Below are 23,341 nucleotides of genomic sequence, written 5' to 3' on the forward strand. Positions count from 1 at the left end.
TTATGTATCATAAATGGATTCCTTTCTCCCGTTACACGTTCACAACTGTTTCTTGTTGACATGCAAGGACCCTAAAGATATTGCCCTTTCATCCGGTGCCCCATCCCTCTGTGAGGCTCTTGTATCACTATGGATGGTTCCTTTCAGGATCTTGTGGACTTTTCAGGTAGACATAGTGCTACCCTGTGCCTTATAGCTTCTGAAAGCCACAGCCATGTCCCTAAAGAGATGCTAGAATGCTTCAGTTCCTTGAGCCATGCTGAGATTGCCCCTGCCTATACTCAGGAGCTGCTCTTGCTTTATTCCTGCAAGGCCTGCATTTTGGGTCTCTACTCTCTGACCCGCTCGACCAAAAGAACTACGTTCTTCCCTAGGAAGATTCCAGGTCTGAGCTCCCCTCGGCACCGCCCACCCTGTTCTCAGCCAGAACCCAAGAAGCCTGTGGTGTTTCAGATTGGGAATCTCCTTTTGCCTTCCTGTGGACTTTCCACCTTTGCAAAAGCATGTTTCCAGGCCAACAGGCCCCGGAGCAGAGAAACTGAGGTGGCGGCTGGCTCAGGCACCTGGGACCTGAGCTCTCTTCTTGGCTGTGCTGCTACCTGACTATTGCTTTTTCATTTACTTACACCTCTCTCTCTCTCCCAAATAGGATTTGAAGTTGCTTTCTACTATAGGAAATACGCAGAAATAAATTACAAGCAGAGGAGAAAGAAAGCAGGAAAGTCAGGGCTGGAGAAAAAGCGGAGCTGGGAAACCACAAATAACAAACCCCTGTGCACTTGTATTTGACCAAATTTAACCTTGAGCTTCCCTGTCATCAGAAGAAACAGGAATCTCTGGGCAAGTTACTCTATCTCTAAATCTCAGCTTTGTTGTTGATAAAATGGAAATAAAAACACCTACACCAGAGGATTGTTCTGAGGATGACATAAAATGAGGATGCGAGACCCTTAAGTTGAATGTGTAACGCACAGTATAGGCTCTGCAAATGCTAGTTTTTATTCTTACGAGGAGTTTTCCCCAGAGCTTCCACTTGTAAGTCAGAGATCCATCGACTTTGGTACTGTAGCTGGTTGCTTCAACTGACTCAGCTCCAGAGTTTTATTATCCCTTTTCCGACACGGTTGAGGCTGAGAAATGATGATCTCTAGCTGACTACAGTACTGATCTGGTGGGTGGAGTGGGAGGGGGGCGTCTCTGCTTGCAACAGATGTGACGGCAACTAAAAGTAATGATCTTCCTTTGTGCCAAGATCCTTACTCCAATCCGCTCCCCAAGGTGCATCAGAATAGGCTGCTAGAGCTCCCAGGAACCTCGATGGCTCATCCGACACCCTCTCTTCTCAGAGTTGGAGTGGGAAAGGTTGAACTTCCCAGCATTACCCAGCTAGACTTTGATGCTTTAATTCTAGTTCTTTCTCTTAAAGGGCTCATTCATGAGAAGGACCAACATGGAATACGAGTAAAGAAAAAAAAAATGCCATTTTATTTATAGTTTGGGGAAGTGAGAGTCCACTTGAGTTTGGACCGTTCAGTTCATTGTCATTACTTCCAGTGGCTGGTACGATGTCCCATCCTTCTCTGCCCTGCTGGGCCTGGAAAGTCAGGCCTGTGCTGTCCGAGAGGCTCATTGTTACAGCTCACATCCTCTGGAAATGGTGACCTTGTGCAATTTCTTGCTGGTGTGGAGGGCGTAGATATTTATAGGGCTGTGCTTTCCTACGTGCTTGCATGCTTTAACAAGGGAGGATCAGGCGCATCTCGAGGCCACCTAAAGCTTCAGAGGAGCACCTCCTGAGTGCGCACGGGTGCCCCGGAATCTCCGTGGAGCACCAGCGTATTTGGAGTGGCCGCATTTGACACTCTGAATCACGGGCCACGCGTCCACTATGCAGGCAACCGAAGCTGCAAGATGTGATGAAAGAGGCTGGGCCCCTCCACTACCTATTCCTAGCGAGCGAAAGCCCACACACAGGGAAGAAAGGAGCAGTCAAAATGGTTATGATGAACTGATGCAGAAAGGGAATCCAGCTCCCAGCAAGCAGCAAAGTCCTTTTCATCCAGGCTGATTAGTGCCAAATGTATGTCTGGCACTTCCCATCTGACCCTCCTGCCGGCGGGGATGAGTGTTGTGGTGTTATCGGCCTCACCTTATGCACAAGGGGGCTGACGTCAAGGTCACAGTGATAGCCAGCTCAGGTTCCTGACTCCAAGCCCAGTGCTTTTTCCTTGATGCAGAGTCTCTCAAGACGGCCATCTACTCTTCTTGAAAAGGTAGGGGGGTCATAGAAACCCAACCCCCAAACGAAATCAGTGGCCTCCAGGCAAGTTTCATTTTCTCCAGCCCCTGGTGCAGCCACCGGACGATGACTTTGGTGTCAAACTGTGCGCCAGGGAGATGAACGCTGAGAGCCTCTGGGGCAGCGGCGATGCCACTTGATGATTTTAAAATAATTTATTTCTGAGGTCCGCACCAGCGGAATTTGTTTGTCTGGTGAGTTGTACTTCCTCTCTCTCCCTCTCCTATTTCCCTTTCTGGATGGGTCACTTGGGATGCTTGTCTCCACGCGCATCTGTGTGCTCTTGAGATCTGAAACCCAAGCCGGTGCCACCACCAGCTGCAGAAGCACGTCACTCACCGCCATTTTTGGAAACCAAAAATGACTGGTCACATAACTGTGATTAGATAAAGCTTGTAATTTGTGTTTGCTGTAGTCAGCGGCGCGGTATTTTGGGACAAACAGCCGCTCTCTACTACATATAGCTTGGAATTTGCGGCTTTTGTGCACCCCGCCATTGTATGATCAAGGAGGTAAAGGAGAAAGAGGGGAGAGAGAAGGGAGGAGGGCGGAGAGGTCAGGAAGCTGCCCTCAGCAGATAGGCAGACAACTAGGGAAGCTTGGAGCCAGAGGGCCCACAGGAAGTACGCAGGTGACCTGCCCTCAAGAGGGACCCGGTCAGGGGCACCTGGGAGGCTCAGTCGGTTAAGTGTCCAACTTCAGCTCAGGTCATGATCTTGTGATTCATGAGTTTGAGCCCCAGGTCGGCTCTGTGCTGACAGCTCAGAGCCTGGAGCCTGCTTCGGATCCTGTGTCTCCCTCTGTCTCTGCCCCTCACCTGCTCACACACACTCTCTCTCTCAAACATAAATAAACATTAAAAAAATTTTTTTTTTAAAAAGGGACCCAGTCAGATGTTGTCAGACTCTGGAAAGGGCACAGTCCTCCTTTCCTAACGGTGGAGCTACTTGACTCCCAGTCAGAGGCTTAGTCTGACCCCAGGCTCAAGGAGGAATCCTAATTTGAGACAGAACATGATTTAAGAAGCCCAAACCTACTTCTCCAGAGACTCAGCCTTTTATTTTTATTTACTGTTTTTAAAACTTATTTAATTATTTTGAGAGAGAGAGCAGGGGGAGGGACAGAGAGAGAGAGGGAGAGACAGAATCCCATGCAGGCTCTGAACTGTCAGTGCAGAGCCTAAGGCGGTGCTTGAACTCACAAACCGTGAGATCATGACCTGAGCAGAAATCAAGAGTTGGATGCTGAACTGACTGAGCCATCCAGGCGCCCCGAGATTCAGCCTTTTAATCTGGCTGATAGATATTCTCTGATTGAATGCTTCAGTTCTAATAGGCCAGCCTCCTTCCCTGCCCCCAGTTCTGGGAACAATATCCTTGCCTTTCTTCTGAGTCTCAGCTGCATAAAACCTCATTCATTCACCGGACATTGACCTAGGCCGGAACAAAGAAGGTATGTCCCAAAACAATCTCTCATTTTTAACCCCAGACAGGAGAGAGAAGTGTTGACCTAATCGGGCACCCCCATTTAACTCTGCCTTATCAGCTATCCTGTCACAGCGGTTTTGGAGACACTGTTGCTTTACCGAGGGAGAAACTGAAGCCCAGAGGGACGAGGCGATCTATCTAGAGATACAGAACTGGTGGCAGCAGATCCAGGGTGGGACTCACGTCAGCCTGACTCCTAATCTAGAGCTGTTTCCACCGTTGCCTTGATTTTAGGACATCCAGATTACGGTCCCAAGTCATAAACCGAAATTGCCACAATTAATGTATATTCTTACTTGGCTATCATTTTCTTGGTGGGACACAAATAGATAGCAGATAAAGACCATGCCCTTAAAGCACTTACATGTGTGGATGGCAGTAACGAATGCAGAGAAAGTTAGGCTAGAATGTAGAAAATGCCAAGTGGCCCCCCAAAAGGAGCAGAAATTTGTTGGGAGGTCTTGTATCTGGGTAACATGAGATCACTTTCTGTAGGGAGCAGGCACTCGAGCCAACTCTTGAAGGATCTGGACAGAGGGGGGATTGAGAGAAGAGAGCAAAAGCTCGCTTCCAGCTGGGGGCACTGGGGCCTGGGGTGGGAAGTTTGGGCTGGGTAAGAATGGGGAGAAGAGGCATTTCAGACAAAGGAGTGAGCGTAAGTGCAGGTGAGAGGTTTGCAGTGCTTGGTTCGGGGAAAGGCTGTGGTTGTCCAGAATGGCCGAGAAGGATTGGAACAGGGAGGTGGAATCCTCCTTCATGCAAGTGTGTGTGACCAACAGAAGCACACTGACCAGGGAACTCTCTGGAATGGGTGGGTCTTGATAACCTTGCTCATCTCAGATATACCTTCTGGATTCATCTCTGGGCCCCATCTCGCAGGCAGCCTCTAGAGTACAGTGAGTAGGGCCAAAATTCCTGCCCTTGGCTCTGTCTTTACTGAATTTTCAGCTTTATCCATGCTCTGTTTCCATGATACCAAATATCTTAATAAAATATGACAAAGACACAGAGCTGTTTGGGTTATATCAGGGAGAACATCTGGATATTTGGAAACATCTGGACAGTTTGCCAAAAAAACACACAAAAAACAAAAAACTTTGTATCTGAGTGTTTGGTATTATGGTACAGAGACAAAGTCTGAATCATCAGCATGTCTTTTAGAGTTTGAAAAATACATTCCTTTGAGAAGAGAAGGAATTGTCACCCAGAAACCCTACTTCTGCCTCTTTTCCACTTTCATCTTCACTGTTTGTGCGGATACGATAAGGAAGTACTCCTGGAATATTATGGAACTGGATGGTTCACCTCCTAGACTTAGATCTCTGAGAAGAAAGAGAAAAGGATATCTTCTCTGTTTATTTAAAATCCAGTTCATTGATTCTACCTGAATTAAGGCCCTTCTTTTTTTTTTTTTTTTTTTAATTTTTTTTTTTTCAACGTTTTTTTTAAATTTATTTTTGGGACAGAGAGAGACAGAGCATGAACGGGGGAGGGGCAGAGAGAGAGGGAGACACAGAATGGGAAACAGGCTCCAGGCTCTGAGCCATCAGCCCAGAGCCTGACGCGGGGCTCGAACTCACAGACCGCGAGATCGTGACCTGGCTGAAGTCGGACGCTCAACCGACTGCGCCACCCAGGCGCCCCGTCTTTTTTTTTTTTATGTTTATTTTTGAGAGAGAGAGAGAGAGGAAGAGAGAGAGAGAGACAGAGTGTGAGTGGGGGAGGGGCAGAGAGAGAGGGAGACACAGAATGTGAAGCACATTCTGTGAGCTTCAGCTCAGAGCCTAGATGTGGGGCTCGAACTCATGAACTGTAAGATCATGACCTGAGACAAAGTCGGACACTTAACCAACAGTCATCCAGGCACCCCCCCCCCCCCCCCCCCCCCCCCCCCCCCGCCAAGGCCCTTCTTAGTCTGAGGTCCTGTGCATGACTTAAGAACAGAGGGATGGCCAGGATGCAGTCCTTACAGGAGCCCGTGGTCCCATAACCAAGTGATCTCAACACTGTGATTGGTTGTAGCTAATAAAGGTGTGTGCAGAAGGCTTAGAGTGGGCAGATAAGAACGTTTTGGGCAGGTGAGAAGGGGAAAGTGGGGGAAAGATTCAGAGGTGGAGTAATTTTTGCCTAGAGCCTTCAGGGGTGGAAGGAGCTCTCCAACAGAGAAAGGGGAAGAAGGCGTCCCAGGCTGGGGAGATGGCAGCAGCACTGGTGGAGGCGCCAGTCAGTGAAGAACACCGAGGGAAATGTGGAAACATCTGGACCGTTTGCCAAAAACACACAGAAACCCAAAAAGCTTTGTATCTGAGTGTTTGGTATTTACAGTACAAAGTCTGAGACTTAATTTGCAGTGAATGAAGTCCGAGAAGTGGTTATGGGGGTGGTGTACTGACTAGAAGAGACCATAAGAGAACATTCTAGGGCGCCTGAGAGTTTTCTATGTTTTGACCTGGTGGTGTTCAGATGGCTCCTGAGCAGATTGTCAGAGGGCCGTGGTGAAAGAGAAGCTCAGAGAGGTAGACAAGGGTGTAGAATGGAAGGCACCATGTATTATAAAGGGCTGGGCTTATCCTGTGGGTCACGGGAAGCCCCCAAACCTCAAAACACCCCTGCTCTTATTTCCTACAGCTGAGCATATACCAACCTAGGACCTCTCAGATACACGACCAAGAGAAAAAAGTGCACATGTCCACCAAAGACAAGTTCTAGAATGTTCACAGCACCTTCATTCATATGAGCCCCAAACTAGAAGCAGTCAAATGTCTATCAGAAGAATGGCTACACATCTTGCAATATTTCCATAAAACAGAGTACTTCATGGCAATAAAAAAGTGAATAAAGTAATGATACTCAGCAGCAAATGGATGAATCTCACAGACATTACGTTGAGCAAAAGAGGCCATTTATATGTCATTTCATTTATATGAAGTCCAAGAACAAGAGACTCTATTTGTAGTGATTGAAGTCTGAGCAGTGGTTACGGGGGTGGCGCACCGACTAGAAGAGAGTGTAAGAGAACATTCTAGGGGGCATGGGAGTGTTCTATGTCTTGACCTGATGGTAGTTATGTGGGTGTATACATATGTAAAGATTCAATGGGCTGTACAGTGAGATTAGTATACTTACCGAATGTTTGAACTTAATAAAAAAGTAAAACAAAAACTAACAAAATGTTAAAAAGAAACTCTAAAGAGAAATCTAGAAAATCAGGTTGTAATGTGTGCCATTGTGACCCAGTCTGGTTCCAAGAAATCCCTTTCCCTATGACAGACCCTCCAGTCACCCAGTAATGTGTACCTTCTATGGGAGCTGGTTAAAGACAAAGTACTTCTGGGCTGCTGAGAACAAAACAGCCAGTAACTGAACAGAAAGGCAGCAAAGTGAAGCAAACTTTTGGCAACGTTCACTCAGCACCTCACCCTCTCTGCCTCTTGCACGACAAAGCCCCATGTGTTACTTGTACACTCTTGACTATATATTCATCTCTTAGTCTGAACCAATCCTCTTGCAGCCTGTTAAGTATGAATTCAAATTTCCTTCATCTTCAAGAACAGACAAACAAACAAAATCCTTCTTTGGCCCTGCCTTCTTTCCAGCCTTCTCTCTCATCTCCCTCTTCCTCTCCTAAGCCAGACTTTCAAAAGAGCTTTCCAAACCCACTGGTTCCACTCTCTCATGTGACATTCACTCTCCAAATCAATGGATGTCTCCTCTCCTTGCCTTTGAGCCTCACCTTACTTGGCCTCTCCGTTGCCTTGGGCATTGGTGATAACGTCCTCCAGACTGAAAATGTCTCTCTGCCTTGATTTTTGTAAGAGCCAACTCTTCCTGTGAGCAGAATGGTTATCATACCCACCTCCATGAATGCTTGTAATGGAAAGAATAACTTGGAAGCCCAAGTGGATGGAAGGGCAGGCCAGCTGGACCACCTCCAGGGGCACCAATCCATTGCAGGCCAAATTTCCTGGGAATGAATGGGAATATGGTGCCAGTTTATTTAGAAACTCTGGGTAACACTACATAATTGGCAAAATGTAAATTGGTCCCTCTCTCACCCAAGTACAAAACGCCTTTGAGTGGAAGTTAAAAAAAAAAAAAAAAAAAAAAAAAAAAAAAAAAAAAGCCTTGCTAGCAATTGCCTAGTTTAGCTGCCTGTTTCTGTGGCCTGCTCAGGCAAGACCTGTCAGCCGAGACTCTGAAACTGAAGAGTATGTAGGTGTATTCTTTGCTAGCGATTCATTTTACTCTCCCAATGTAAACCTTTATTAGTCCTCCCAAGACGTTAGTTCGATTCAGAAAATCGCTAAAGACAAGTGAAGGGAGTTTCAGAACCACAGAAAAATGCGAAATGTCTCTTTTGAATGTCCTTTGGCCATGGGGGTGAATTCTTAGGAGAACCCGTTTCTGAATGTAATCCATATTGAGAGAAAATAAATTTCTCACCGTCTCCATTAAATGAATGCTGAACGAGTATTTAAAGAATATTGTTTTAAACGGTCACAAAGTTTGATCCCGCCGGCCCCCATGCACCACTGCAGGAAGATGGATTAAATCTGAGAGGACTTTGCCATGAGGTGGAAAAAATCGTGCCAAGAATACCTGGAGGAGAAAGGGGACCAGCTCAGTTCGCACTGGAAGGGCAGCTGTGATGGGCAGAAGGGCCAAGAAAAATCAGGTTTGTGGAAAACCGGCTTGAGAGCAGTGTTTCTTAACCTTGATTGCACTCTGGGATCACCTGAGCGGACTTAAAAAATGCTCATGGCCTGGGTCCCACTGCCAGATCTGAATGTAATTGGTCCAGGGTGTGGACTGAGGTGTGGGATCTTTTACAAGCTCCCCAGCTGATTATATTGTGCAGCCAGATGGAGAATTCCTGCTTTAGAGAACAGTCCAATTGCCGGGAAGCAGGCCTTTTCCCAAAGAAGATCAATGATCAGTGGTTCTCAAAGCGCATTCCCCAGACCAGCAGCATCGGTGTCACCTGGGGACTTGTTAGAAATGCAGATTCTTGGGCTCTACTCCAGACCTACTGAATCAGAAACTCTGGGGGTGGGGAGACCCGGCGATCTGTATTGTCAGTCCCCCCAGGGCTTCTGATGCACTGAAGTCTAAGAACCACCGATCCCAGGAAAGGTAGCCTTCAAGAGGCCCTGAGGAGGAAAGCCACATCATGGTGGCCCAGGGACTAAGGCCACCTTCAGAGACTGGAGGGGGTGGGGTGGGGGGAGAGGAGCAACGGGCAGCAACCAGGATGGACTTTCTCTGAGGACGGACTTCACGCACAAGGGGAACATTTGAGGGAAACAAAGGCAGGATCCAGGAAGGTCAGACTTAGGCACAGAGTGATGCCAAACAGGTCCTCTTCCCAATCCAGGGGCTGCCATTGCCTTTCTGTCCCACGTTCCTCACACCTAGAGCAGTGCCCTCAGCTAAATGGCTGACTCGGGATGTGACACAATAAGGTACCTCATCTCCCCCCTGGCTCGAGGGCTCTGGGCTGCTGCAGGGGTCTGGGCAACAGGGCTAGGGTCTCCCCTCGCAGTGGAAAGAGCAGAGCCCCTGTCTCGATTGCACAGGACGTGCCTTCTGCACTTGTTCCATGCCAAGTGCAAGCCAGGGAGGGCGTCTTTGCTTTCTGGCTTGCTTTCACTTCTGCTTTCCACTCTGACTCACGCCCAGCACGGTGGCTCCAAGACAGTCGTCCCTTCCTCGTAGGAGTCAGAGCCCGGGAATGAATGCCTTTATGGGGAGCACAGGGAAGGCAGACCCTGCAGCAGAGAAGATGCGTTGTCTGGCTTACCCAATTTAGTTCCATTTAGCAAATATTTCCGGTGTGCCTGCTCTGAGCTGGGCCATGGACCAGCCGCTGGGGACACAGACCTGGCCCTTGGGAAGCTTTCAGTCAGGCTGGTGGAGGAGAAAAATCCACATTTCAACGTCTTCCGCTTAAGAGATGCTATATTTAGGGCAATTCTTTAGGTTTATATCCAGACCAGGACATGTTTGGTAGTAAAAGCATGAGCTACTAACAGTTATTCCAGAACACCAGGCATACATCAGGACTCTCCTGCCCATCCAGGAGGCGTGGCCACGCTAGCCATACTCTGAAGAGGTTGCAGCTGGGTCGGTGGTGTTGGCCCTCTACAGCCTGGGGCCACACCCCACCTGGCGCGCTCTCCCTCTGTGGCTCCATCCCATACCAGCACCTAGAATGATCACCAACCCTGCACAGAGCACCACGTGACTTCTGTGAAGACCCAGGCATGGCTCTGATGCTCAGATATAATGCCCAGGCTTCTGCTTTGGCCACCGTCACAAGCTCTGCTTGATAATTCTGATTGTACAACATTGGTCGGGGTATAAGCGTCTCAGATCTTCCTCTGTCTCCTCCATAAAGCAGTATTCCAGTTTTATAGAGGTTTGTTGGCTCTGGAGGAGCCATTTAGACCTGTTTTAGACAAGACATCTTTTCTCCTCCTAAGGTGGTAGTTTAATGCTTACATTTCAATTACACTCTACCGTTCGTGAAGATGTCCCACTGATTTTGGACTTCAGCTTCCCCACTCAATGTCCACGCACGGCGATGTGAGAACATCATTAAAGGTGACCTAAAATGATTTCTCTAGCTCCAATCAGCATCTCTTGAGTGCTATGTTCCAGGCACCGAACAGCACATTCAGGTTCTTTTATCTTCAGCCTTAAAATCACGTGGAGTGTAGGTGATGCTAGATGTATTTTACATATGCCCCAAGTTCCACAGCTCAGAAACAGTGAGATGATTTTACCCCCAGAGCAGGTGAGAGTGTGAGGCTGGCCTCAGGAAGAAATCGGGGGATCCAGGTATAGGACTAGGGTGCGGTGAGCTAGGCCATCAGGCAGAGTGCAGGGTCAGATCCTATCTTCATTTAAAATTTTGATATTTTGTTCATGGATTTATTGTTTTGCATTAACTTTGAGTTTTAAAGGGACTTTATTAAGATGCTAGTTTTATCTTTATTAGTGAGTTTTGACACCCTTCCCCCTAAATTTCATGCCTGAGGCCAGTCCTTCTACTTGTCTTATCCAAGTCCTGGCCCTGTGACGATTTGACTTGATATGCAATAGCCACTCACTGCCTGCGTCCCTTCTCACCCTCCCTGTTCCCCCATCCCCAGGTCAGTGCGGGTTGTATTAGTAAACTGCACAGTCAGGCCCCAGGCCCTCTGTGCTCCAGTGGTTTACACAGGCTCCCCCCACCCCACCCCCTATAGCCCCGGTTTGTGCCCAGTCCCCTCCTCCACCCACTTCCTGGTCCGTGCTACAGGTTGAAGAATGACCTGAAGGCAAGGATGTGGACCTTTTTAGCCTGCACAGCCTTTCAGAGGGGAAAAAAAAAATGCACACATGCCTGTGGGCTTGTAAAATGCTAATAAAAGCCTCTAGAGGTTATTTCTCCTTGGCAAAGCCCTTCTTGACCTGTGGCCTTCAACTGTCTACCACCTCCATCCCAGCCAGGACCCAGAACACATGCCATAATTAACATGTGTTGGACACTTATTAGGCACCAGGCACCATATAAGATCTTTATGTATGTTCACCCAGTTAACCTCCCAAATAAGCCTATCAGAGATTACTGTGAACTCCACTTTATAAATGAGAAAATTAGGGCACAGAGAGACTACATAATCTTTGCAACGTCATGCAGCTAGTAGGTGGCAGAGCTGTGGTTTGAACTGGGCAGGCTGGCTAGAGCCCACCCCCTGCCCGCTCCTGGTTCTGTCTGCTCCTGTGGGAGATGAGTCCTTAGAACGGTTGAGCAGAACCTGAGAATTGCTTTATGAGTTGGGGTGGGTTTGCATGACTCTAAGCAGGTGGGGGGAACTGCAATGTCTCTCTCGGATACAGGCTGAATCATGTCCCCCTCCCCCATTTATCTGGTGAGGTCCTAACCCTCAGCATCTCAGAATGTGACTGTATTTGGAGATAGTATTTAAGGAGGTAATTTAAGTTAAAATGAGGCCATTAGCATGGGTCCAATGTGACCGGTGTGCTTATAAGAAGAGGAAGTCTGGACACGGGCAGGTGCCGAGAGAAGACTGTGTGAAGACGTAGAGAGGATGGCCATCCACAAACCAAGGACAGATGCCTCAGAAGAAACGAACCCTGTTGATGCCTCGTTCTTAGACTTCCAGCCTCCAGAACTGTGAGAAAATGAATTTCTGTCGTTTAAGCCACCCAGACTCTGGGACTTCTTTGTTATGGAAGCCCTAACAATCCTCCAAAGTATATATTCAAGGTGAGATACAGAGACACCACTCACCCGTGCTCGGGATACACAACCTGGCTGAATCTTGCTGGCACATTTGAGCTGCTGTCAGTGCCCCTCTAAGGAGCAAATGGAGAAAACAGTCGTAGGTGGTCACATTTCTACTTCTGGCATGCACATTCTCTGCCCCTTTCTACCACTGTCATTGCCCCCCTCCCCACCACCCTTGCCTGGGTAACCGTGCCATTGATCAGCCTGCCCCTCCTCCTCCCGCACATTTCATCTAAAGCTTCCAGTTTAACCTTCTGAAAAACATAGCTCTGATCACGTATGTCATACTGCTGCTCTAAAACCTCCTATGGCTCCCCATTTCTTAAAGGAAAAGCCTAGCTCCTCTGCTCGCTTTGATCTACACATCAGCGCTCAGCAGGACCTACCAGCATCCCTTTCTAAACCCATCACTGGAAATCAAAGGAAACTACCTGCTATTCCCCACATGTTCCTCCTGCTTTCCTGCCCCATACTTTTGCTCGCCCTGTCCCCTCCACCTCGAGTATCCTTCTTTCCCTTTGCATGTTTAAATCCTATTGATTTCCCAGGCCCAGCTCCCTGAGGCCTTTGCACCCCTCCAGTCCCTGCCCATTCCTTTTCTCAAATCCCACCACACCATCTCTCATGGCTCCAAAGTTCTTTGCACCGTACATTATGGTTACTTATTCATGTACTCCATCCCAGGCCCTTCTCATATTTGCAGACCTCCAGGGAATTTTCTGGAAGGAAGGCAGCATGGTGGCTTAGGAAGGGAAAGAGCTGGTGAACCCATGTGTTCACTCCATTCTCAGCCACTTGTTAACCACAGTGGGAAATGGACCCTTATCTCTACGGTCTGAGTGGCCAGCACATGGGAAGGAGTTCAGGAAATAATCAGTGAGCAACTTAGTGAGCAACTCATCTCATCTCTCTGAGCCTTAGTTTCCCCATCAGTAAAATGGGGATGAACATAATGATGATGATAATAATAATAGCTTATGGAATAACATTTGTGAGCAGTATCGTGTGGAGAAGAAATTTCTTTATAGACAGCCTTTGAGTATCCTGCTAGAAAGCAGACATGTCTCCATCAAGCAAACCGTTCATTTCCCCTAAAGCCCTAATGCTCCGCTAGGTTTTCTAGTTGAACCAATAACAAATGCATGATGTGCTCAGTTACTCTGCTGGGTGCTATTACCCGTTCCCTCATTTAATCCTCCCAAAAGCCTCAGCAGGGAAATGCAGCTATTGTCCTCTCACTGCAGAAAATTAGAGCTCTGGCCTGATCTGGATCCGAGTCTCCATCTCAGGAAGTCGTCTGGGCCCAGGGACCCGGGCAGGATGGGAAGGAGGAGAGGGAAACTGAGCCTTGATGGGTTGACCGGACGGCACGTCCAGCTGGAGAGTCAAGACGGATCACCAGGATTTATTGATTTCTCGGGACCGTTGACTCCCCAGCCGGGACTGGACATGGTCTTGTATCTCGGCCTTTGTGGGCCTGGCCGGTGACTGAGAATTTGGAATTCCTGGGCCTGAGCTGGCAGTGGTCTCCCTGAGCCAGGAGTGGGGTAGCTCTGATGAGTGGATAATTAGGACTCTTCTTTCAGCTGGAGATAAAGTCCAGAGCCGCACTCCAGCCATTATCCTGCCAACCCTAATAGAGCCAGATTGATGGATACAGCGCGGAGGGAATTTGGAACATTCTTGTGCACACTATATCACACTCAATAACCGCCCGTGCACAATGTGGGACTTTTATAAGCCATTACAAAATCCATTTTGAAACATCTCTGGGTGCGACAGCCAGCTGCAAAGCATCTGAAGTATCCCTGACATTTGGGCTTTGGTGGAGCCTGTGAGAACATAAGGGCCGGAGAGCAATCTTGCGCACACACAAGCCAAGAGAACTCCGTCGTAAGGGAAACAGATGCGGCTACAACCCACTGTACATCTTACACTGTATTTCGGCAAACGCACTAATCCTTCTTGTTAGACAAGAACAGAAACCCCCCAAATGCTTTCCATATGTCCCATTGTCTTCCTAGCTCTTTAATTCTATCTCAAAAGCCCCCAACTTAGCAACCTTCATATTAATGCTAAACATATTACATCAGTTCTAACATTGATATGTTTAATATGAATACAATTAAAGTTGCTTCAACATAATCCTAGTAAGATAAACAGCACTGCTATTATTATAAACATCTCTGCAAGGTCTCTTGTAAAATATTATCAATACTAATAGAAGCACCCCCTCCCCACCCCCCAACCCAGATACTCGGACTAAACAATGCCACTGCCTCCCTACTCATGACAAATACGTCCAGTGATTTAAACATCAGTGCATCTAATGTAAACACCATTATAGCTAATGTAAAACAGTTACCCGGCCCGGCAAATCTTCCACCAGAAAGTTACTGAAGAGAAAGAGCAGTTTCCTCGGCAAGAATGCATTACAGCCTGCTGGTGACATTTGCAATAGATTACTTAAGCCCATAAAGAAATGAAAATTGCAGGCCCATTTTGAGCCAGAAATGATGAAATTGGAGAGCCCGGGCTAAGTACGGTATGGCACAGGCCGGCTTCTGCCCAGGCTCTGCGGGCCCCGCATGGGTTGGAATGCGTCCGCCTTGAGTGTGCATACGTGGCCTCAGACACATCACGTCTTCTCGGTCTTGCTTCCAGGCCATCGTCCCCACACACACAGGCACAAAGCACTAGACTGGCCTTCTCAGAGCTCCAGTGCTCACGAGGGCTGGCGGGGGCCGAGTGGGAGCACACGGGGGCGTTTCTCCCTGGAAAGGCCTTGCCCGGCCTGCGGGGCAGCGGGGCAATGCCGTGATCTCCACCTCAAACTGGGGAGCTATTCTTTCCCTGAGATGACAGAAGAAGCCGGGGCTTCAGGGAGGCGAGCTAGATACTTCTCCAGAGTCACCCGATTCTTAGCTCACCCGGTACCCCTAAAAGGAGCAGCTGGAGACCCCCAAGACAACCCCTGACCATGTTCACAACAAGCCCTTGTTTGTTCTTGCCTGTTTTCCCCTTTTTACCTGCTTCCATGATTTATTAGTCCTGAGCTCTCCTCTTCTCCTTTGCTCCCATTTCCAGAATCTTGATGCATGTGGTTCTAATGATTCTATAGTGTTCCTTTTTTTTTTTTCCCCAATTTGTGATGCCCACTCACTAAGTACCCCGACTCCTTTTGCTCTGGCTTTGGGGGCTTCTGAAGGGTAATCCCCCAAAGAGATAGTTCAAACTTCCAACCCACACCCTGTCGCAGAAGGTGTCAGTGCTGCATGGTGAGCCCATGGTCCGGATTTCCCACTGCCTCTTCGGGGTCTACCGAGAACATTTCCAAAAGGGAGTAATGCCTTTGGGGCTTGGCTCTATGACTTCTTCTATAATGTCCCCAGAATAATAAGTTTCCATTGTGACTCAGAAAAAGGAAAAGGAAATTGCTCACTTATTTGTCTCCCAAATATTTCAACCAAAATTAACCACCTTACCCTGAGATAACTTTCGTGAAAAATGTAGGTATTCTTTTCTATTGATGACAGAACTTGTCAATTATCAAGGAATTCTCATTTTTCTTGGTGTGACTGTTAGAACAAGCATGTGCATGTGTCCTTTAAAACCATCACGTGCTCAAGTATTCATCTGGCGCTTAGAGTCAGCTCAGTGTTTCTGATCTCAGTACTGTCGATATTGGGGTCAGATCATTCTTTGTTGGGGGGGGGGTTCTGTGCATTGTAAGATATTTAGTTGCATCTCATATGATGCTATTAGCACTCCCTGGTTGTGACAACCAAAAATGTCTCCAAACATGGGCAAATATCTCTGAGGAGGCAGAAGCAATCTGTCTGTCTGTCTGTCTCTCTCTCTCACACACACACACACACTGAGTCAGTCGGATGAATCAAGGCATCTGACAAATGTATAAAGACAAATTCAGATGCAAATGTGTAGCCTGTGTGGTCTTAGGCAAGGAACTTAATCCATCTGAGCCTCAGTTTCCTCATCCATACAGTGGGCTTGATGACATCCATGTACCAGGGATGCGAGAAACCGCCTAGGTCTTACATATGGACATCTGTGATGTCAGATGTACAGCGACTGCCATTCTGATTTGCACCCTAAATCAAGCATGTCCTCCCTGAGGAAGCCCGTGGAGGCCTGGAGCATGGACGGGGTGTTCTCATTTCCCCAGAGTCTGGAAAGAGGGAGAGCTGGGACTCCATCCCAGCCAAACATCATATTATTAACGCTGGGCAGCTCTTTCCTAATAAAACCCCAAACCATGTAAACACTAGTATAGTTTTCAATTTGTAGTCAGATTAGATGCCAGGAGTGTTTGGTTCCATTTCATTTTATTTTATTTTATTTTTTTTAAGTGAAATCTTTACAGTGGATTTGAAAGAAAGCTATTTTCTGCCTCTCTGGAGAAGTGTAAGTTTTGGAAAGTGATTTTCCCCTGGAATGTTTCAGCTTCAATCAGGGTGGATGGAAAAAAAAAAAAAAAGCAGCTAGTTAAGTCACATGATAGAATTTCTGGATCCAGATTCATCAACTCATTTAGGAAGTGCCCTATGGAGTGAAATATGCACAAAAAGGAGGCATTGTGTCATTCTAAAAGCTATTTTATGTCCTTGGAAAAGCAGGTGGGTGTTTATATTCCTACTCTTTTGAGTGTTCTGTTTTAAGTATCGCACACTGCAAATGCTGTATCTCCAAAGTCACCCCAGAAAAAGATCTTTCTTTTGGGAGGGGGCACAATTCTCAACTTCTCACATGCTCTTGTCTGTTGAAGTGCAGAATTCACAGCATTACTGTGACTCTTGGTGCCAGAAGAAAAGGGCCCACATCCATTAAACATCTCCCATTAGACACTGGGCATCCAAGGACGGAAGGCTAAGTTTCTTACCCCGAGGGGCCCGCAGGCTGGCAGAGGCCGTGAGGGGACAGACCCTGAGGGAGGACAGACCCTGAGGGACCTGTAGCCTGTTCTTCATTTTTCCTGTGACAAGGAATTAGGTTTCAGGAGGCTGTTTGGAATGGAGGAGTAGTTCTTATTCTTGAAGCTCTGGGAGCAGCTGGGCTCTGAGCTCCACTGAGACCCCCAGGGGGCGTGGCACACAGTTCCGGTCGCAGGGGAGCCTGAGACCAGTCCCCCTGTGTGCTTGATAGCACATTGGTAAATGGTGGAGGATCTGAAAGGGGACGGGAGAGACATGTAGGAGTGGCTGATCCAGAGCCCTTGTCACCGTCCCTGGAGAGGACTGGCAGAAGGGAGAACAGGCTGTTTCCTGGCCCGGGGCCGGTCTCCCAGAAAGTGATGAAACACCCTGCAGGGTCTTGGCCTCCCCCGCGAGCTCACACCGCATCCATTCTCAAGCACACTGGTAGTCAGTCCATGGACATCTGGAGCCCTAGTCTGTGTTTGGACTAAAGGCCTCTTCCCATTCCCACCGGCCCTGGGTCAGGTCTTCAATTCCTCTGATCCTGGTTATCATCACCATGCAGAGGGCTCCATCCACATCTCTGGCCAAGACCTGCCAGAGAAGCGGCGGGCTCCAGAGAAGCAGCAGGCCAAGGTATCCGTCGGCCTCCTGGAAATCTCTGCTTGGAAGCCCCTTAGGCACCTTCGCCTCCACGGGGAAGACTCTTCTGACCGCCCCCCGCCCCCCAGCAGAGATGGAGGTTCCTCCACTTGCCATCATACTGGGTAACCCCCTTGAGTGCGCACCGGCCTGTCCTACGGTTCATCTGTTTGCACGTGTCTCCATACGACTGTCAGCACCTAGAAGGCAGTTGCCACGTCTGATCGACTTCCACCTCCTCAAGGCTTGGCCGACTGTGTGCTCAGTGAATTCTTCTGAGGCAAAGCATCTCCACTGATTAGGGCCCCTGAAAAGAAGACGGTGCCACGGGGAGGGATCTTATACTTGCCAAGGAGCACGTGCCAGTGTGTGAACTTAAGGAAATTTGTGAAATGAAAGTTGTCACATGTGAACAGTGACAACTTTCAGCTGCTTCTCTGTGACAAGGAGGCTCACAAAACGTGGCCTGCATTCCTCCCTCTACCCCACGCCTTTCCAAATGCCACGGGGGGACCCAGGTCGATGGTGGATGGCTTGCCAGGGAGACAGTGGGCCCAGAGCAAGACGGCCTCTCTGGATTCATGTTCACTACTGCTTAATCACCTCTGCACTTTCCCCAGGACCTAACGCAGAACAAGCAGAGGAAGGGGGTTAGTGGGCATTCGTGCTGTTTGGGAAGATGGACTCCCGGCTTTGACATGGTGGCTGAGAAAAAATGTGACAGAAGCAAGGAAGGAATCCTAGAGTGAAAACACTCCTGAGCCAAGAGGAGCAGCCAGCCTTTACCCCACAGCGGGGCAGGGGAAGTTGACTGATTTGCTAATGTTTCCAGGAGAGGCAGTTGGGACATGAGTGATAGCGAGTGGGAGTAAGGAGCCTGAAGTTCCTGCCAGCTGTGCCAGACCCAGAGTCAGGACCCATCGGGCAGGGGTGAGAGAAGAGGTCTTTCAAACCAGGATCTGGCAGAACATCCAGAGAAATTATTTGGAGATACTCAGTGGTCCCACTTAAGAATTTAACTCCAGTGAGGAAGGCCTCAAACCAGTCTTTGCAAAGCAGAATTTTGTAGGAAGGTGGCTCTTCTGGGTTTGCTCACCCTCTGCACCACACCCCTACATGCGATTGCCAGGAGAGCGATACCGATTATAGCAGTTCTTTAGGTGTGGGTGTGGAGAGCGGACCTCTATCTAGAATTAGGAAGCCAGCAGAAAGGTTTTGCTAGGAAGTCTGAATTCACACTGTGGGGTAAAAACTAAGTATGATCTTCTATAACAAACACCTGTATAGTATTTGCTATGGGCTGAGAACTCTTCGAAGTGCTTTACAAAGATTAATTCATTGAATTTTCAAAACATCTTTGTAAGATATGTTCTATTAGCACGTTCCTCCTACAGATGAGGAAACCGAGGAACAGGGAGTTGGAGCTCACCCACTTGTTAAGTGGCAGAGACAGGATTTGAACCCAGGAAAACTGCCCCAGCATCCATGCAGTTGTCAGTGACTATACCATGCTTCCTCATAGCCATAGTAGTCATGGATACTTAATATAGTTTTAAAACGGAATTTAGGTACTATTTTCCAAATTCCACCCCCTCATACTGGAGGGAACTGATAATAATACTTAGCTAGGTAAGCCTGGGTGTTTAGAATTTATGCAGGTCCTGGGCCACTTTTCCTTCTTGTACAAAGTTGGTTGGTTGACCCTTCTCAGGGCCTCATCATTCTTACTCCGTGGGATCCCCACTCCTTTTATGTGAGCCTCTTTATTATTAGATTCTGAAAATGGGAAGTCAGCTGACATGATACTCTACACGTAAAACCTGAAAGACTCCACCAAAAGGCTGCTAGAAATGATACATGAATTCAGCAAAGTCGCAGGATACAAAATCAATGTACAGAAATCGGTTGCATTCCTATACACCAATAATGAAGCAACAGAAAGAGAAATCAAGAAATCAATCCCATTTACAATTGTGCCAAGAACCGTAAAATACCTAGGAATAAACCTAACCAAAGATGTAAAAGATCTGTATGCTGAAAACTACAGAAAACTTATGAAGGAAATTGAAGAAGACATAACGAAATGGAAAAACATTCCATGCTCATGGATTGGAAGAATAAATATTGTTAAAATGTCCATACTACCCAAAGCAATCTACATATTCAATGCAATCCCAATCAAAATTTCACCGGCATTCTTCTCAAAGCTAGAACAAACAATCCTAAAATTTGTATGGAACCACAAAAGACCTCAAATAGCCAAAGTAATGTTGAAAAGGAAAACCAAAGTGGGAGGCATCACAGTCCCAGACTTTAGCCTCTACTACAAAGCTGTAATCATCAAGACAGCATGGTATTGGCATAAAAACAGACACATAGACCAATGGAATAGAATAGAGACTCCAGAATTGGACCCACAAAAGTATGGTCAACTAATCTTTGACAAAGCAGGAAAGAGTATCCAGTGGAAAAAAGACAGTCTCTTTAGCAAATGGTTCTGGGAGAACTGGACAGCAACTGGACAGAAGAATGAAACTAGACCACTTCCTTGCACCATACACAAAAATAAACTCAAAATGGGTGGAAGACCTAAATGTGAGACAGGAAATCATCAAAACCCTAGAGGAGAAAGCAGGCAACAACCTCTTTGATCTCAGCCACAGGTTCTTGCTCGACACATCTCCAAAGGCAAGGGAATTGAAAGCAAAAATGAACCATTGGGACCTCATGAAGATAAAAAGCTTCTGCACTGCAAAGGAAACAATCCACAAAACTAAAAGGCAACTGACGGAATGGGAAAAGATATTCGCAAATGACATATCGGATAAAGGGTTAGTATCCAAAATCCATAAAGAACTTACCAAACTCAACACCCCAAAAACAAATAATCTAGTGAAGAAATGGGAAGAAGGCATGAATAGACACTTTTCCAAAGAAGACATCCAGATGGCCAACAGACACATGAAAACATGCTCGACATCACTCATCATCAGGGAAATACAAATCAAAACCAACTGAGATACCACCTCACACCAGTCAGAGTGACTAAAATCAACAACTCAGGAAACAACAGATGCTGGTGCAGATGTGGAGAAACGGGAACCCTCTTGCACAGTTGGTGGGAATGCAAATTGGTGCAGCTACTCTGGAAAACGGTGTGGAGGTTCCTCAAAAAATTAAAAATAGAACTACCCTAAGACCCAACAATAGCACTACTAGGAATTTATCCAAAGAATACAGGAGTGTTGATTCATAGGGAAACATGCACCCCAATGTTTATAGCAGTACCTTCAACAATAGCCAAATTATGGAAAGAGCCTAAATGTCCATCAACTGACAAATGGATAAAGAGGATCTAGTTTATATATACAATGGAATACTACTTGGCAATGAGAAAGAATGAAATCATGCCATTTGCAGCAACGTGGATGGAACTGGAAGCTATTGTGCTAAGTGAAATAAGTCAACCAGAGAAAGACAGATATCATATGTTTTCACTCATATGTGGAACTTGAGAAACTTAACAGAAGACCATGGGGGAAGGGAAGGGGAAAAACAAGTTACAAACAGAGATGGAGGGAGGCAAACATAAGAGACTCTTAAATACAGAAAACAAACTAAGGGTTGATGGGGGCTGGGTGAGGGAGAGGGGAAAATGGGTGATGGGCATTGAGGAGGGCACTTTTGGGATGAACACTGGGTGTTGTATGTAAGCGATGAACCACGGGAATCTACCCCCCAAACCAAGAGCACATTGTATAGACTGTATGTTAGCCAACTTGACAATAAATTTATATTTAAAAAAAAGAGAGAAAAGAAAATGGGAAGTCTGCTAATCTGCCCGCAGATTACTCTAAATACCACATCAGTTGTCAATAGTATTCCTAAGATCTGTTTTCTCCAATTACTCTAAAAAATACCTACTCCATGCTACTAAAATAATGGGTTTTCTTTGTGTTTTCACAACCTTGGAACTTGATGCTTTTCTTCAGTCACGACATTCCGTATCTCTGCTGACTGTGTCTGTCTTCCACGCACGGCCGTTCCCTCTGGACAGCCATCACTTTCTTGGTTCTGGAGCCAAGCACCAGTGGTGACCCTGGGGCCACAGCGTGCAGAGGAGCAGGTACGTGCAGAGCCAAGGAGAGTTGCGGACCACTGGGGACCCAGGGGGCACCTCCGTGCCTGTCAGTCATCATACCTGCTCGTGACTGACTTCTGAAAGCAATAGCTGCTGCTTTTCTTTGGTCTTCCACATCCCACGCAAGTTCCTCTTTGGGCCAATTTGTACTAGAATCATACAGCGAAGGGGATTCTGGGAAATCTAGTTCCAGCCTCCCTCAGTTGGCACAGTGAATGAAACACACGCTGTGCTTGCGAGTTCTTTCTGTCAGCCACATTGGTGACTGCTGTTTTGGAAGGAGGTGATGGAGAAGTCAATAATCTTGACTTGATAAGGGTGGCTGGAAGGGTGACTTGAGGATAGCTTCCTCAGCTAAGATAGCTCAATGCACTGACCCCACCCAGACCCCGATGTGGCTGGCCCAGAGAGTGGGACCACAACCTTTGAAATCTATTAGCTAGAATGCACCCCCCCACTTTTGTTTTCTAGAAAGTGCTGTAATACACATTTCTGTGACTAAGAGTTAATGAGAAACTTATTTTGAGCCTCTGAGTGTTGAATCAATGCTTTTATCAGGTGACCCATCTTTCTATGAAGGTACATGCCAGCTCTTTTTCAGCCAGGATCTCTAATTTAAATGAAGCAGAGTAAACGAACACTTGCCCAGTGGGTGGGGTTTACATTATTACAGTTGTATCCTGTCCACAAAACTGGAGCTCGTCCAGGACTTGTCAGTGCTTCAACAGAAGTGAAAGCAGGATCCTTCAGTGTCTGTGCTGGGTACTTGGGTGAGCACCAAGTATCTCCAGGTCGTAAAGCCAGGCGCCATCCAGGAGGGACGCGCTAACAGGGCTTAGCATGTGTTCTCTAGAATGGGAGGCTGGTATTTGACTTCCACCGGTGTAGAAATGATATGACTGAAAGCCCCTGGCTGGTGCCAGAGTGGCCCCTCTCCCACTGGAGGCGCCCACACCCCAGAAGCAGACCTGCTACAGGTACAGGGAGAGGTTTTTAACTAGACTCAGTTGCAGTGTTATTTTCTGAACAGGTTTTTTTTCCTCCTAATTATTAAAATGAGAGCATTCTTGTGAATTAAGGTAACTGGAAGATTTATTATGCAGGAATGCCTGAAAGGTTAGGAGACCCATCTGATTACCCACCCCCCCCCCCCCATGCCCCTTGCCAGCTGGGAAGGCAAGTAAAGAACTTCTCACTGAGGCCTTGTTAATGGAAAGTGGTGGGAAAGAATAATGGTTTGCTGTTGTACACATCAGGATCTGCTCAACAAGTAAAACAGTGACCCGGTACAGCTTTGTTCAGCATGGTGCTGAACAAAGGAGGGAGTGCTCCTTCTGGATGATTATGAAACATCCGGGCAGGTAATCTGAACTCTCTGAGCTTTAATTTCCCAGTGATGGTGTGGATGATGATAGTGAATACTTCATGAGCACCTTCTGTGTATTTTAAATGAGACCGAGCCAGGCACTTAGTAGGTACTCAATAAAACAAGGAAGCTGAACAGTGACCTCACCTCCTTGCATGGGCAAGGGGGCCCCCCAG

General features: G+C 47.3%; 1 long non-coding RNA gene across 1 annotated transcript in view; it reads right to left on the minus strand.

Annotated features, from left to right (window-relative positions):
* Window positions 1-23,341, minus strand: part of LOC128778627 (uncharacterized) — a 124,176-nt gene that overhangs the window by 4,879 nt on the left and 95,956 nt on the right. The window lies entirely within an intron of this gene.

This window comes from Panthera pardus, unplaced genomic scaffold (assembly GCF_024362965.1).
Source record: "Panthera pardus isolate Hobbes unplaced genomic scaffold, ASM2436296v1 HiC_scaffold_20, whole genome shotgun sequence".
Taxonomy (NCBI): domain Eukaryota; kingdom Metazoa; phylum Chordata; class Mammalia; order Carnivora; family Felidae; genus Panthera; species Panthera pardus.